Source organism: Dipodomys spectabilis, unplaced genomic scaffold (assembly GCF_019054845.1).
Source record: "Dipodomys spectabilis isolate Male_0828 unplaced genomic scaffold, ASM1905484v1 ptg000177l, whole genome shotgun sequence".
Lineage (NCBI taxonomy): Eukaryota > Metazoa > Chordata > Mammalia > Rodentia > Heteromyidae > Dipodomys > Dipodomys spectabilis.
Genome location: NW_024870854.1, coordinates 2,092,161 through 2,109,022, shown reverse-complemented (window position 1 = coordinate 2,109,022; position 16,862 = coordinate 2,092,161).

Genomic DNA, 16,862 nt, shown 5'->3' with positions numbered 1-16,862 from the left:
TAAAATGCATAAGGCCATTTATACTGTAATCAAGTTATCTGGCTTAACAAAAATGCATTGGCAGTTTGGGATTTAGTTCCCTTGGCTAAAATTTGAGGATAAATATTAAAAATTTAAATGTAAAGGTTAGTTTAACACTGTCAAAGATGTTACCTATTCTGTCTGTCTAAAACTGTGTATTTCATTCGTGAACCAAGAGATAAGAAAAGGGAAAACTTAGAAGACCTATCTTTAGAGGTAAGGAGTGGACAGGCAGAAGTGCAGTTCAGCTGGTCATGCATGGTGGGACAGGCCCTAGGAGGAGTCCACGCATGGTGAAAGAGGGCAAGCTGGCACACATGCAGTTCATCTAACCCTAAAGAGTCAGATTGGGTATGTGCCCATTCCATAGGAGGAGCCAAGTGGCCCATCTTTGTTCTGTCCCTTTTCCCTGTAGATAGACACTGAAATATGATGGTTAAAATTAGTGATGTGATGATCTGTAGTATTGCTAAAACTGCCCCACGGACTTAAAAAGAGAGTTAAAAAGTTTATTTGTATAATGTTACTTGCTTTCAATTATGTTCTACAATTAGGATGTTTTTAAAAGTTATAAAGGTTTTAAGTATAGCTTCGTGGTATGTGATGGTGACTGTAATTCTTGCATTAAGGAAAAATTGTCATTTCAGTTTAAAAGTTTTAATGTGTAAAAACAAGCAGCCAAGAGACAATGAATGACAACTTGGCCTCAAGATTTTAAGAGATTTTTTTAAAAATGCAAATGAATACTAAAGTATGAAATATTAAAGGTGGTTAATAGACTTTAAAAAATTAGGAATGGATTTTTGGATATAAAGTTTAAATGTAAAATTGTTCTTAACATTGGCCTCAATGTGCACAAAGGAAAAATTAGGATTACCAAAATAATTGTTATTCTAGTTTGCTCTTATAGGTTTTTTTAAACAGTTTCCAGCAAGCCCAGAGCAAAGCACAGAGGATTCTTACAAGTTTGTTAGATGTAACTTTGGCTTTTAATAAGTTTCAGGTAAGAGCATGCTTAAAAGCTACTTCTATGTTGACCACCTTGTTGCTTTTAATTGGAGTAAAATGGCCTTTTGTAAGACTCATTGATCTGAAACTGGTTCGAAGCCAGTCTGGGCAGAAAATTTTTCCTGTGAGACTGTCACCTCTACTCAGCCAGCAGAGTGCTGAAAGAGCAAGCAAAGTTACTTTGGAACTCAAAGTGGCAGAGTGCTGGCCTTGAGCTGGAGAGCTGAGGGACAGCACTCAGGCCCTGAGTTCAAGTCCAGTGACCCGCTAAGGGAAATGCCAATGAAGAATTTATCACAGTGTAAAGAAGACACACCTGGGACAAGAGCAATGGAGGAGCATCCAGGGGCAGTAAGCCACTGCTTGGATGGCAGAAATGTCAGATCCTAGAGTCATTTGTGTGTGGCCCTTCAAAACTGGTCAGAGCCGGGGGGTCATGGAAAGATAGTTTTTAAGCATGCCTCATGACTACCTTGTAAGGGACAGGAACTTGCCAGTCCCCTGTGATAGTAAAGTTAATGTTATAAAATGTGGGGAATAGTTTAAATCTCAACCCCTTTATGTGCCAAAAGCTCTAATTGGCCGTAACTTTTGAGCTGACATCAGCTACATGAAATTTATCTGCTCAGGAAAAAGTTTGTAAACCTGAGAGTCCATTGATATATGTCTAAAGGCCTGCAAAGATAACAGGCATTGTTAGGGTCACTAGAGATCACATTCCTAAGTCATCCAAAAAGATGTTTTTGCAAACCAGAGTGCTAAACAAGCTACACTGCTGTAGCTGGAGAAAAGGTCTGTGCAGTTGTCAAAAGTTAAAATATTGTTCTTAATGACATCTAACCCTGATAACCTCTTTGTAAAATAGGCTAAGGTTATAGGTTCCTGGCTAAGTAGGATCAACGCCCTTGAAGTCAGCTTGAAAAAGTTACAGAAGATGGACCTTCGCCCATCAACCCCCTTTTAAGATCAAGAGTCCAGAGTCAGTTTGAGAAAAACGAGGCAAAATAGATAAAATAATAATAATTTTTTTTAAAAAAAAGCACAAAAAATAGTGTTAACAGGTGTGCAAGTGTTGAGACTGCATCTGTTGGAGATGGTTACAAAACTAAGCCTTCTGTGTCTGTTTACAAAAATATCTGGTTAGTAAAAAAAGTTGTGATTTTTGGTAAATTGTCCTGGGCTATTGTTTAAAGGTCTTAAGAACCAGAGGGATCAAAACCTGCCAAGCCTATGCAATGTATCCTTAGCCAGTCTGTGTAGGAATTTACAGCCCAGCATGAGGTGTGACAGTCCCTTGGAACCACTGAAAGATCCTGCTGCTGCTGCTGCATGCACACCCCTTTAATGTTTTTGATCTTCAGTGGGGTTTTTTTGTGCTAGTCCCAGAGCTTGAACTCAGGGCCTGGGTGTTCTATTCAAGGCTAGCACTCTACCACTTGAGCCATAGCTTCATTTCTGGAGGTCAGAGTTTTATAGTCTTGCCTGTTGGTCTGGCTTCAAATTGTGATCCTCAGCTCTCATCCTCTCAGCTTACTTAGTAACCAGGATTATAGCTGGTGCCCAGCTATTATCAGTGTTCTTTTAAGTATACCATTTACATTTGCAAAGTCAATACCTCCCAAAAGGTGGGAAAGTAAAGTCATGGGTTGATGATGAATTTGCTTTGTAACACTTGACACAGGATTTAATTCAAGTAGATCACAGCAGTCGCATTTGCCTATTTTATGTGACCTTCAGCAAATTACTTACCTTTGTGTCCTTCTGAATTTGTAAAATAGGGATATCTACCATCTATCTTAGAACTTTAGCCACAGCTAAGGTGCTTTCATAAATAATTACTTAGACTAACGCTATGTATGTATTGAATAAAATGTTAGTAAGAATTGTATGGCTTTGAAAGACTTGTTTTGGGAGCAATACTTGCTGGGATTTATAAATTAATAGTAACATTGCATATTTTTTCTAAGGCTGTTATTGTAGTGTTACTAAGTTTAGATCAGCTCAGTTTGAATTTTGCTGACTAGTTTTGCTAGTCTTCGAACTCTCCAAACTCCAAACTCTCCAAACTTTGCTGCTTTTATCTCTTATTCTTAATTTTATTAATGTTCAACTTTAGAAACTTTAAAAATACTATATAGTATATCTAGTGTATAGTATGCATATAATTTTTAATTACTGTAAATTTACAGAGGTTTCATAGTTGTAGTTTCATACATGCATATAATGTATATTGTTGAAATTATGTTACTTATTTTTTGGAGGGAGGGTCAGTTGTGGGACTTGAACTCTGGGCCCAGGCTCTGTCCCTCAGCTCTTCAACTCAAGGCTAGTGTTCTGCCACTGGAGCCACAGTGTTACTCCAATTTTTTGCTGATTTATTGAGATTAGAGTCTCATGGACTTTCTGGCCCGGGCTGGCTTTGAACCGTAATCCTCAGAGCTCAGCCTCCTGAGTTTGTAGGATTACAGGCATGAGCCCCCAGCACCCAGCTTATCCTTTCTCCTTCTGCTGGTCTTCTTTCCCCAACATTCTACCTTTTACTGTCATAGCATCTATTTATTTATTGAGCCAAGCCTGGGCCTTGCACTCAGGGCTTGGACACTGTCTCTGATTCTCTCTCTCTCTCTCTCTATTTGCTCATGGCTTGTACTTTACCATTTGAGCTGTAGTTCCAATTCTGAATTTTTGGCAGTTAATTGTAAAAGCCCCAGGGCTTTTACCCATGATCCTCAGATCTTACCCTCCCAACATGTTAGGATTACAGGTGTGAATCACTCGTGCCTGTTATAAATTTTAGTAAACATCCTTTTTAAGATTTCTGTTTCATATTTTGTGATTTTATAATAGGTAAATGAAGTGGCAAGTTAGAGTTGATAAGTTGAAAATGAAACGTTTTGTTTAGAAAATACTATTTAACAAAGATAAATGACTTGATCTTGATGTCCTTGTCTCTGATAGGCCTTCATATTTTGATTATGGCCCCCTTGGTTTGACTTAAAAGTTCTAAGTTTGTGGTGACTTTGTGTGGACTTTCTTATGGGCATCCATACTGTTTAGTAAAAAGGTAAAATCAGAGACATAACTGCTTTTCTATGTATTTGCAAAAGAAATTCAATCCACATAAGTTTACTGTTAGATTTGGAATTTACCGCTTAATTTTTTCGTTGTTTTTAAAAAGCAAATAATAAAAGGAAAGTTCTACAATGTAACCACTAAAGAGAAAGAATAATATTTTTATATTTTAGAATTTCTAAACCTGTTGTGTTCTGATGGGTTTTTTCCTCTGAACTTTCACAATTTTCCTTCCTTCATTCTGTCCTTTCTCTCTCCCTTTCCTCTCTCCCTCCCCTCCCTTCTTTCCATCTTCCCTTTCCTCCCTTTAATCTCTTTGTTGAGCTGGTACCAGCACTTGAACTCAGGGCCTAGGCATTTTCCTTTAGTGTTTTTGTTTTTGGTGCAAGGCTGGTGCTCTGCTACTTGAGCCACAGTTTCACTTCTACCATTTTGAAAGTTAATTGCAGATAAGTGTTTCATGGCCTTTCTGCTTGAGCCTCCTGAATAGCTAGATTACAGGTGTGATTCATGGGTTCCTGGCTTCACAATTTTTTTTGTATTTGCTATCAAAACCTAATTAAGATTATGTCCTATTTCCATTTTGCATATAAAACACTTTTTGTAGGCCATTTGAAAATGGAACATTTCTAAGAGAAAACCATAACCATAGCCACCATAAGGTGTTCCTTGGTAACTAGTGGTGCGGTCTCTAGGCTAATTTATGTACTATTCAGGAATCTTAGGGGATTGTACCCCCATGGACAGTTCTTTTTTTATCAGCTTTGTTTTTGACTTATCAGTCTTGAACATATCCTTTACCCCACCTATACTTGGAATTGATTGTGAAGATCAAACATTGAGCAGTATATTTACTGTTACAATATTTATTTTATTTTTTGTGTGCTGATGCTGAATATTGAATTCAAGGTCTTATACTCTTGCTTGGCTTTTTCAGTGGCCTCGTATTTGCTACTACTTGAGCTACACCTGCACTTCCAGGATTTTGCTCGTTAATCGGAGAGTCTCTTGGATTTTTCTGCCTGGCTGGCTTCAAACCAACATCAGACTGAGCCTCCTGAGTAGCTAGATTACAGGCATGTGCCACTGGTCCCAGACTCTTAAAATATTGCAGCCTCCTGGCTACTTAGGAGAACTGAGATCTGAGTATCTTGGTTTGAAGCCCAAAGAAAAGTGCTTGGGAATCCCAATTAACCAGCAGAGAAGCAGATTGGAGTGTGTAACTCAAGTGATAGAACACCAGCTATGAACAGAAAAAAGACAGCAAGTGTATGAAGCCTTGCCTTGAGTTCAAGCCCTCATTATTGGCACAGAAAAAGTGCTCAAACAATAGATTGATAGATCCATTTAGCAAAATGTATTAAATAATTGCTGACATGAAAATCTGTTCACATTTAATTAGAAGTATATAATGATGTTTAAATTAGATACTTTATGTTTTTTCACTATACTAGAGTTTGAGCTTGAGCTTTGAGGCGTTGAGCTTGGTTCATTTGCTTGGCTGGTTCTCTACCACTTGAACCATGCTTCTAGACCATCTCTTTGCTGGTTATTCAGACTTGGTGATTTTTTTTTTCTCCCCAGCCTGGCTTTGTCCAGTTTGGGGGAGAATTTGTTTTTTGTTTTTTTGTCGTTCATGGGGCTTGAACTCTGGGCCTGAAAAGCCTGTTCAATTAAACTGAATGAGACCAGGTGCTGGTGATTCCTGCCTCTAATGGCCTCATGAGGCTGAGATCTGAGAATTGAGGTTCTTAGCCAGTCTGGGCAGAAAAGTTCATGAGAATCCCATTTCCAGTAACCAGTGGAGCTATGCCTCAAATGGCCTAAAGCTGTAGCCTTGGGCACAAAAGTTCAGGGACAGCACCCAGGCTCTGAGTTCAAGGCCTAGGATCAGTACTAAAAAAAAAGTTTATGTACATGAGATGGTGTTATGAATCTAGGAACTCATTACTGAATTAATAAAGTATATCAGATTGACATGTAGTTCTGTGGTTTAGTGCTTGATTTGTTTCTGTGAGACCCTGGATTCAATCCTTAGTACTGTAAATGGAAAAAAAAAAAACCAGTAGTATTTGGAATAAAATATAGTCTACCTTATCCCTACCCCTAAACAGAAAACATTTATTGTTCTGCAAAGAAATGGAACCTAAAAATCTTTTAGAAGGCAGGTGGCTGGTGTTTCACACCTATACTCCTAGCTATTCAGCCTGAGATATAAGGATCAAAATTCTAAGCCAGCCTGGGAAGAAAAGTCTGTGTGGCTCTCTTGTGTTCCAAGCTGGAAGTGGAACTATGGCTGTAGTAGAGTGACTATAGCCTTGAGTGAAAAAGCTAAGCAATAGTGGGAAGCTCTGAGTTCAACCCCTAATATCTGCACATGTACTCCTCCCAAAAAACTTTTCCAACATTTGTTCTGCCAGTACTTAGAGCCGTCTCATGTCTTGGTGAGATTGTGTTCATTGAAATGAATTCATCATGCTTTATATCCTTGTCTTCCCTTTAATTTGTATTTTATAAAATGCATCATATGATAGTGTTATTTTAGTAATGTAATATGTATATATTTATTTGAGGTTGCATTGCACTTATTATCTTCGTCTGTTTTAGTGCTTTTTTAGGACCAAAGGTTATATTTCCTTACTTAGAAAATAAGGAAATGTATGGCAAACCAAATAAACAAAAAGGTTTCAATGAAGGCTTATGGGAGATAGATAACAATCCAAAAGTGAAATTTTCAAGTGCACAGGTGAGTCATTGGATACCCACTTAGTTTAGTATTATTTATTCAGTCTTGGAGGAAAAAATACCATCATAGCTAGAGGAAAATGAGATGGCATTTAAGAGTCTTAGTAATTTTGGATTAAATTGTGTTCTTATTTATGGGATAAACCTTGACTTATGTCTAGATAAACTACTGAAATTATTACACTGCTAAAGAGACCTCAGAAAACTGAGAAATGCTTGGTTATTTACTCCTAAGAATAAAGTCTAATATATTAGATTTAAAGCCAAATGTACTGTCTTTTTTCTTTCTTTCTTTCTTTCTTTTGTCAGTTGTGGGACTTGAACTCTGGGCCTATGAACCATCCCTGAGCTCTTCAGCTTAACACTAGAGCTCTACCACTTGAGCCACAGCACCACTTCCAGTTTTCTGGTAGTTAATTGGTGATAGAGTCTCAGGGACTTTCCTTGCCCAGGCTGGCTTTGAACCTCGATCCTCAGATCTCAGCCTCTTGAGTAGCTGGGATGACAGGCGTGAGCCACCCGTGCCTGGCTTCTACTATATTAGCTCTCAGACATTTCCATACATGCATACAAATAATTGAAAATAAGTTTTATTCTATTTTCATATGTGTGTAAAGTATTTAATTTGCCCTGTCCTTGGCCTTCTTCCCTCCTGCTAGCACCTGATCACCCAGAAGAGCCTATATTACTTTCCTATCATTCATTTTTTAAGTGTGTATTACACAAAGGAATTTTGCCATGTTATTTCACATATATACATATATGCTATGTTCAGTTCAGGATATTTTTTGGAGGGGTCGGTAGTGGGGCTTGAACTCTGGGCTTGGGTGCTGTCCCTGAGCTCTTCAGCTCAAGGTGAGCGCACTCTACTTCTTGAGCCACAGCACCATTTCCAGTTTTCTAGTGGTTTTTATTGGGGATAAGAGTCTCATGGACTTTCCTGCCTGGGCTTTCTTTGTACCGTGATCCTCAGATCTGAGCCTCCTGAGTAGCTAGGATTACAGGTGTGAGCCACTGGCGCCCAGCTTCAGTTCAGGATTTTTATAGTGTGTATCAAATTTTCTTTTTCTCTTTAATTTTTCTTTTGGGGGGTCTTGTCGTGGGGCCTGAACTCTGGGCCTGAGCACTGTCCCTCAGCTCTTCAACTCAAGGCTAGTGATCTATCACTTGAGCCACAGCACTGGATTTTTTCTTTTTGCTTATGTGGTGCTGAGGAATCAAAGCCAGGGCCTCAGGCATGCAAGACAAGCGCTCTACCACTGAGCCACCTTCCCAGCCCCTGACACTTTTTTTTGCCCAATTTGTGTATGTTTTTCTCATGCAATAGGAATTACTGTGTTTCTCTTCATTATTTTTTTCCTGTCCTGGTATTGATGCTATTTTAAACATGTTTTTCTCTATTTTGCCACTTACACTCAAACTATGTAAATACTGTCACATGTCACATGGAAGTCCCAAAATTCTTACTATGTATAATCATCATGCCGGTTTTTCTAATAGGGTCAAAGAATTATGAGAGGTGGTCTTTATGAAGTTTAGCTTCTCACTCATCAATAAAAGTCCACTTATTAAGACTTGAGATATTAAAAATAGGGAAGAACATGAATAAACCTAAAAATGGACGTAGCAACAAATTGGACATTCTTTTTTTTTTTTTTTTTCAGTCGTAGGGTTTGAACTCTGACCCTTAGTTCTTCATATCAAGGCTAGTGCTCTACCACTTGAACCACATGGCCACTTTTGGTTTTCTGAGTGGTTTATTGGAGATAAGAATCTCACAGCCTTTCCTGTTCAAGATGGCTTTGAACTGCAATCCTCAGATCTCAGCCTTCTGAGTAGCTAGGATTACAGGCGTGAACCACTGATACCCAGCTGAACATTCTTTAATCCTTAAATTTACCCTTTTTTTTCCATTTGGACAAATCTGCTTTTTCTCACCTTTGAGAACTTTTTACATGCTATGTTATCTTTTCATTGTTAAAATGTATTATATAATTCTTTTGTACTTTTTATCTGTAATTGCCACAAACTATTGTATTCACTCTGTGAATAAAGAAAGTCCATGTTTTATGTACCCAGCACTGTTACATGTGTGGGAAAGTTATTAGATGTTTAATGGACACATTTCCCATCATGAGTGTCTTGACATGGATGTGAAAGCATCTGTCTAAATAGATAAAATTGTACCTTGAAACAACATTTTATTCTATGAGATCATCTGTCTACGACGGTTGCACTGGAGAGCTTCAAAGTCACCTATAGATCCAACTGGTATTGGGTCTACAGGTGACTGAGCATGTGTTTGCCATGTCAGCCTTTGCATTCTGTGCTTTTGTTCCATTAACATCTTACAATTCCAGGTGACGGACCGGGGGGTGTGTGAGTGTGTGGTGTGTGTGTGAGTGTGAGCGTGGATGGTGTGTGGTGTGTGTGGTGTGATTATATGTGGTGTGTATGGTGTGAGTGTGGTGTTAGTGTGAGCGTGTGTGTGGTGTGATTGAGTGTGAGCATATGTGGTGTGTGTAGTGTGATTGAATGTGAGTGTGAGAGTGTGTGGTGTATGGTAGGTGAGTGTGAGCGTGTGTGGTATGTGTGTGGTATGTGTGGTGTAGTATGAGTGTGATCATGTGTGGTGTGAGTGGTGTATGTGGTGTGTGGGTGGTGTGATTGAGTGTGAGCATGTGTGGTGTGTGTGATTGAGAGTGAGTGAGAGTGTAGTGGGTGTGGTATGTTTGGTGTGTGGTGAGTGTGAGCGTGAGTGGTGTGTGTGTGTGGTATGACTGAGTGTGTCTGTGGTGTGAGTGTGGTATGACTGAGTGTGAGTGTGTGTATGGTATGAGTGTGGTGTAGGTGTGGTGTGGGTGGTGTGATTGAGTAAGCATGTATGGTGTGTGGTGTGTGGTATGAGTATGAGCATGTGTGTTGTGAGTGGTGTGTGTGGTGTGGGGGTGGTGTGATTGAGCGTGTGTGGTATGTGTAGTGTGATTATGAGTGTGAACGTGTATGGTGTGAATGTAGTTGGTGGTGATTGAGTGTGAGCATGTGTGGTGTGTACGGTGGGAGTGTGGTGTTAGTGTGAGCGTGTGTGTGGTGTGATTGAGTGAGTGTGAGTGTATGTATTGTGTGTGGTGTGATTAAATGTGAGTGTGAGAGTATGTGGTGTGAGTGTAGTGTATGGTGTGTGAGTGTGAGCGTGTGTGTGGTGTGATTGAATGAGTGTGAGCGTGTAGTGTGTGTGGTGTGATTGAATGTGTGTGAGAGCATGTGTGGTGTGTGTGGTGTGTGGTGTGATCGTGACCGTGTGTGGTGTGTGATAGTGTTTGTGGTGTGAGTGCTGGGTGTGAACGTTGCCTTGTGCACCCGGCCGCCCTTCCGTGGCTCTCCAGGGAGCGGAGCACGGAGCTTGTGGGTCACCCGCTGCCCTTTGCAGGGCCGGGGTCGTGGGGTCGCTGGGTCAGCAGGGCCAAGGGTGGGAGGGCCCAGCCCAGCCTTGTCCCCCACCCTGACTGCACCCAACGACCACCACTCCGCGGTCCCGGAGGCAGAGGTCGGAGGCTCTCAGTTAGAGGCAGACTGGACCAACTTCACCCTCATCTCAGAGCATCTTGCGAGGAGGGCGCTTGGCACTGGCAGGGAGGCCGGGCAAGGCCCTGTGCCTGGTCAGGTGGGGATGCTGCCTGGAGGGGACGCTGACCAGAGGAGCTGCCCGGCCAGGCTCCGGGCCTGCCCCCCCCTGGACCAGGCGGCAGGTGCTGCTCTGCAAGCGGCTGCTGGAGGGCGCTGTCGCCCCGGCCTGCAGAGCTGGCAGAGGCCTTGTGCAGCCAGTATCCCATTAGTGGTGGAGGGGTGTCTGGCCCGGCGGGAAGGCAGCCCAGGTCAGGGGGTGACTGGCCAGCAGGGAGTGGGGAGGCCCACGCGGTGGGGATGGGGGGGTGTGGTGGGGGGTAGTGGTGTAGGAAGGGGCCCAGTGGGAGCAGTGGGGGCTAGGTGGGGGCGTGAGGGGAGGCTGTGTAGGGGGAGGTTCTGGGTACAGCATGGGAGTTGTGCCCCTGATGACTTTTTCCTCTGCACAGCACCTGATGCCTGGCATTTCCTCAAATCATCTTCACAACACATAGGAGGTGGGCACCTCTGCAGCCCCATCTTCTTACACAAGAAATAATTCAGGGGCAGGTTATCACATGAACTGGCATTGACTTCAGGTCTGCCAGAGTTGGAAAACTTTGTTTCTGCACTCACCACTTTGTTCCAAAGGGAATTGGACTGTCTGTCTCCAGAATGTGGCTTTGCTCTGTTAAGAAATGGCCCCAATAAAACCTGCTGTCTTCACTTGAAAGGTAGGGGAATCAGGAGATAGTATAGGTGGGGCATAAGCCTGTGCAAACATAAAGGGTCATCATTCTTTTGTTGGTATACATCCTAGTAAGGACAATTTAAATGCAATGCAAATATAACATAGATTCCCTGCTGATGTTTAAAACTTAGTAATTTGTGAATTCTACTTCTGAGCAGATCTTCATTGAGACACTTGAGTTATAGTGAAAAATAACACTTGGCTTTGGAGTTCATCAACTTGGAATTTTTTTTATTTTACTTTCTGAAGACAAGGCCTCTCACACATGGAAATGAGAAACTAATTCATAAGTGTACAAGTAAACAGACATAGTTTGTATGCAAGTGTAAACAGATGTATTAACTGAAGTATGGTATTTGCAGGGGAGAATTCGGATGGTAAAATTCCTCAGGAAAACAAACTCATAGTCCAACGAAATGAATACCAGGAAACTGGCACTTTAAAGGTATGAGAAGGTAAAGGGGAAGGAGGGTGGATGAATGGAGAGAGGAAGGCAACCATAATACTTAACATATATTCTGTGAAACCAAGAATTGAGAACATGGCTGGTTTTGGGAGGGTTAGGAGAGAATGATGAAGGGTTGGCATGATCAAGATGCATTGTATTTATAAACTGATGTGTGCCACCACTGATAACAAAACCACAATATAAAAGGGGCAGCGAACACTGGGAGACATTGGCATAGGTGAGAATTACCTGCCTGACCACTCATAGAACCACACAGGCATTTCAATGGGGAAAGCCATTTCCCAGAAATCATCTCAGGGGGACTGTGAATGTTTTCTCATTAGGGGGTATGCAATATTTGGATGTCATAGAAAGGAAGGATTCAAGGCACAAGCAGGGGTGGTGGGGGAGGAGTATGCACCTCACCAGCACAGGAAGGGACAGTAAGGTTGTGGTGGAGGTGTGGGGAGAGGAGGCTAGAGGAAGCCTTGAATATCACATGGAGGACGGGTTTTGTGCTGCAGCAGCAGAGGACTGTCAGGAGCACAGAGGGAAGATTTCCTCGGTGGTGCTGTGGAGGCAGAGACAGGAACCTTCCCCTCCCCACCCCCCCACCCCCCTCCTCCATGGATTCCAGCAAGCAAAGCTTTTCTTTGTTGTTTTAGGAAAGCCTCAATTTTTCACTTAATCCAGAATTGTACATAGATGCTGATGGTGTGTGTCATTGACTGGCTCCTCCCCTACTGGCAGAGAGAGGGAGGGAGAGGGAGAAAGAGGAGAGAGAGAACTATATACTGTGTTTATTTGGCTTCTCAGCGAGATGGATGGCAGGACCCACCCCAGCAAGCTGCAGCCTGTCTGCCTGTGGCTCTTTCTGTAGAGTCCATCCTGGTGAAGCTCTCCCTCAGAAGCCACCCATCCAGGCCGCACCTGCATGTCCCCAGCATAGCACAGTACTAGTTGAGGAGTCAAAGGCGAGGGTTGACTGAGGTGGCTGGTAGGATATTTTCATCTGAGCTCAACCCGATGAGATGTGAGAAGGGAAAAAGAGCCAATGGAGCCAGGTGGGGACCTGAGATGGCTGTCCTTGTGCTGGTGACAGATCTGGCACTTGAAGTTTAACAGGGGCAGGGATGAGGTCAAGGGGAGGGGCAGATGAATGAAGAGAGGAAGGGTTAGAGAATGTAGCCATAATACTCCAGAATACTCAGGAAAATTGAGGGGATGGGTGGGATTGGGATGGAGGAGAATGGTGAGAGAGGTGACATTAAGATGTACTGGGCTCATAAACTGATATGTTGGGTTGAAATCCCTTTGTCAATTACTTAAAGATAATAATAATAACAACAACAATAATAATAATAATAACAGAAACAAAATCAAGGTGTCTTGAGCACAGCCAGTGTGAGAGGTGAGCACAGCCCCCACATTCTCTCTTCTGTTTGCTCCTGTGGATGAGGAAATCCTCTGCCTGGAGGCTCCAAGAGCATAATTTGGTTTTTGTTTCTAAATTGTTCATTCATTTATTTATCAGGACAGGTCCACATCCAGCTTTTTGCTGGTTAATTAGAGATAAGAGCCTCATGGATTTTTTTCCTACCCATGTCTCTTGTTTTGAAGCACCTTTGTCCTGCCTACCTTCCTTCTTTTTCCCTGGTCCTCTCCAATGAAATACCTTGCTCTTAAAAGACCTACATAATTAATCACTACATAATTAATAACTTAGGGATCAATCATCTTTATTATGATTATTTTTCTCTAAGAGAGAGACAGTACGTATTTTAGGTTCTGTAGATTGTTTTTGCAATAGCTGGATACCATCCTCATAATGGACAAGTTTCCTTAGCTAATTCCATCAATAGAGGAGTGTGACTGGGTCCTAGTTAGACTTCATTTCCAGAGGCTGAAGTAACTACTATTCATTTGTCCCGAAATTACCTTTCAATTTCCTTGAACCATTTACAAACGTAAAAGCCATCCACAGCCCTGGACAGAGAAGCACAGCTGCATGGTGAGGGTTGGCTTTGCTCAAGATGTTCACTTAGAGGGACTCCTCCATGCATCTGGGAGGAGGCAGTTACCTTGGACTTGTGGCCACGCCTGTAGTGTTCTGATTTGGGGATGTCACTCCAAGCCTTTGGGTCTCACTTTTTCTAACCATAAAAGTGGAAAGAATAAAGGCCACGTAAAAGAGTTGGTATGAGACTCAATTATGTAGATGCCCCATGTGATAATGTTCTTGAAGCGGATGGTGATTACGTCATGATGACCATTTCATAAATGAGGGACGCTGCTCTTATTCCCTTCCAGCCTGCATTAGCAGGGGCGGGGGTCGGGGGTGGGGGAAGGGCGGTCAGCCTGAGTTGTGAAATAGCATAATGGGAGCATTGGACATGGTGACATCTCTGATATTAAAATTTTTTTGTTGTTTTTTGGGGGGCTCTGGTAGTGGGGCCTGAACTCTGGGCCTGGGCACTGTCCCTCAGCTCTTCAGCTCAAGGCTAACACTCTACCACTTGAGCCACAGCACCACTTCCGGCTTTTTTCTTTTTGCTTCTGTGGTGCTGAGGAATCGAACCCAAGGCCTCATGCATGCAAGGCAAGCACTCTACCACTGAGCCACCTTCCCAGCCCAATTTAAAGTTTTTTTCCCCTAACCTTTTCAGAGGTTGATGTGGTGGCTAGGGAGAGAATTCGTACATTTTTGGTAAAGGAAAAAAGACACACACACAGAAACACACACACTCACCCACCCTCTAGACGTTGTGACATAAGCAACACCTGAACTGATGGTGTAGAAGCAGTACTATGTCCACACCAAGTAGCCAGATGTCTGGAAGCGAGCTCAGCATGTCCCAGCCATTTCTGCAATGGTGTCTTCAGGCAAACAGCCATCACGGCCTGGATGCCAGGGCCCTTGGGAAGGAGAGTCAGGGAACCAGGGCTGCCCCGGGGACTTGTACTAGTGTTTGCAGGAGAGTGAAGACCTCGGGGGAAACCAGCAGGAGTGGAGGGCTGGGAGTCCAGAGGCACCAGAACAATGCCATATAAATATGGCACCCTTCTCAGTGCATCCTCGGGGGGCTTTTGTGTATAATTAAAAAATGCACGAATGCAGAGGTCAGTTTGCACAAAAATTATTCCTGCAATGTGAGCAATGTAATCAACAGATGCCTCTTGGTCAAAGTTAGAGAATTTTACCTTTAGTGTAAAGACAACTTGTTTTTCTTCCTCTGAATTTTATTTAGCTTACTACTTTATGTAAAATAGGATTTGGGCTTAATTTCTCATGATTTAAAATTTCTTGAAGGCTTTGTAAAAGAAAAAAATTAAAATTCTAAGTGTCTGTGTACTTAGTGATTTACTATTGTTTCAACAAATGGATTGAAATTAAAATTATATAAAATCCAATTAAATATATGAATTTATAAGGGGTACGTCTGAAAAAGCATCATTGATCTTTCAAATTCTTGTAATGCTGCAAATTATGTAGGTAGAGTAGGGTAGTTGAAATTGTAATGTCTAATCCGTTAGCTATCCTTAGATTAATATGAAACTGATTAACTGATATATAATTTCTGGATATATAAGCAAATTCTAAGTCAGAAAACAATGCCACTATTAGTTACTACTTGAATGACCCTACCTCTTTTTTCTGTAGAGATGACTAGACATGGGAAAAGTGTACAGAGGCCATTAAGTCACACAATAGTTCTGCTTATTTTTCTACTTTGAAGTTTGCTAAAGCTGCTCATTTTTCTACTTTGAAGTTTGCTAAAGTGATGCACCCAGTGGCGATTGTTACTATTTATTAGGATGATAAATTTAATTAAAGCTGTCTATCTATCTACACACATATGTAGATACAGTATATGTATATGTACACCTATACCTACATATAAATATTGTGTAATTTTATATGATAATAAAGTCAAAAGGTTTAATGATCTATTTTCATAGGTTTGTATTTTCATATTTAAATGCATATATAGGTGTATTAAGATTAATTTGAAGCATTAAAAATTAAAAACATGATAAAAGAATAATTATACAGCATTGTACCATACCAGGCATTATAACTGACCAGAGCCGATTTAAATTGTGTAAGAGGATTGTGGCGTTGCATACAAATGAGGTATCATTGCCTATGAGGGTGGGCGTCATTGAAGAGGTGGGGGTCCAGAGCCAATCCCCTGGGGTTACAATCGTCGGTCCTATTGAACACTACAAGGCATGTGTCCTCCTCAACTCCTTCATGCTAATCAACTGGTTTGCAGGCATCTTGCCATGGCTCACCTGAGCCAAGAGGCTTGTAATTAGTTGAAATGGTTCCGTGCATAGGAAGTCTCGCTGTTGGCTTCTGGGGCTGGAGGAGTATTGTATTTTCTTACAGTCTGAGTGATAGCAACAGAAATCTGGCTTGGCTCTCTTGGATGGATGATGAATAGGCATTAATTTGTTCTTTCTTGGGGAACTTCAGTGAGTACAATGTGTGTTTTGAAGGATCAGGAATTGGATAAGTAGTTCAGAGGCAAGCAGAGAGCTACCATTGTGTAACAAATCTTTGAGGGAACCTCAGACAACTTTCCTAATTTACTTTCGAAGTTATTGAGGCACAGAGAGCTGAAATTATTATTTGTTCACTAATTTAGTATTCATTGTTTGCCAGTATTGGGGCTTGAACTCAGCATGGGAACTCTGTCACTTGGTTTTTTGTTTGTTTGTTTGTTTTTTGTTCTCAAGGCTGGTGCTCTACCAGTTGAGTCATGTTTGGGCTTTCCTGCCTGGGCTGCCTTCAAACCATGATCCTCAGATCTCAGACTCTTGAATAGTTAGGATTACAGGTGTGAGCTATGGGTGTGGCAATACTTTTGGGATATATGAATAAATGAATGACTAAATGAAATAAATACTGGTTTTAGTTTCCTTGTGAGAATTTTAGTACAGTTGACTTAAAAAAATTCCTTCCAAGCTAGGTGCCAGTAGCTCATGCCTGTCATCCTAGCTTCTCAGAAGGTTGAAATCTGAGGATTGCAGTTTAAAGTCAGCCTGGGAGGAAAGTCCATGAGACTCGTATCTCCAATAAACCACCAGAAAACTAGAAGTGGTACTGTGGCTCAAGTGGTAGAGTGCTCGCCTTGAGCTGAAGAGCTGAGGGACAGTGCCCAGGCCCAGAGTTCAAGACCCATGACAGACAAAAAAAAATCCTTCAAG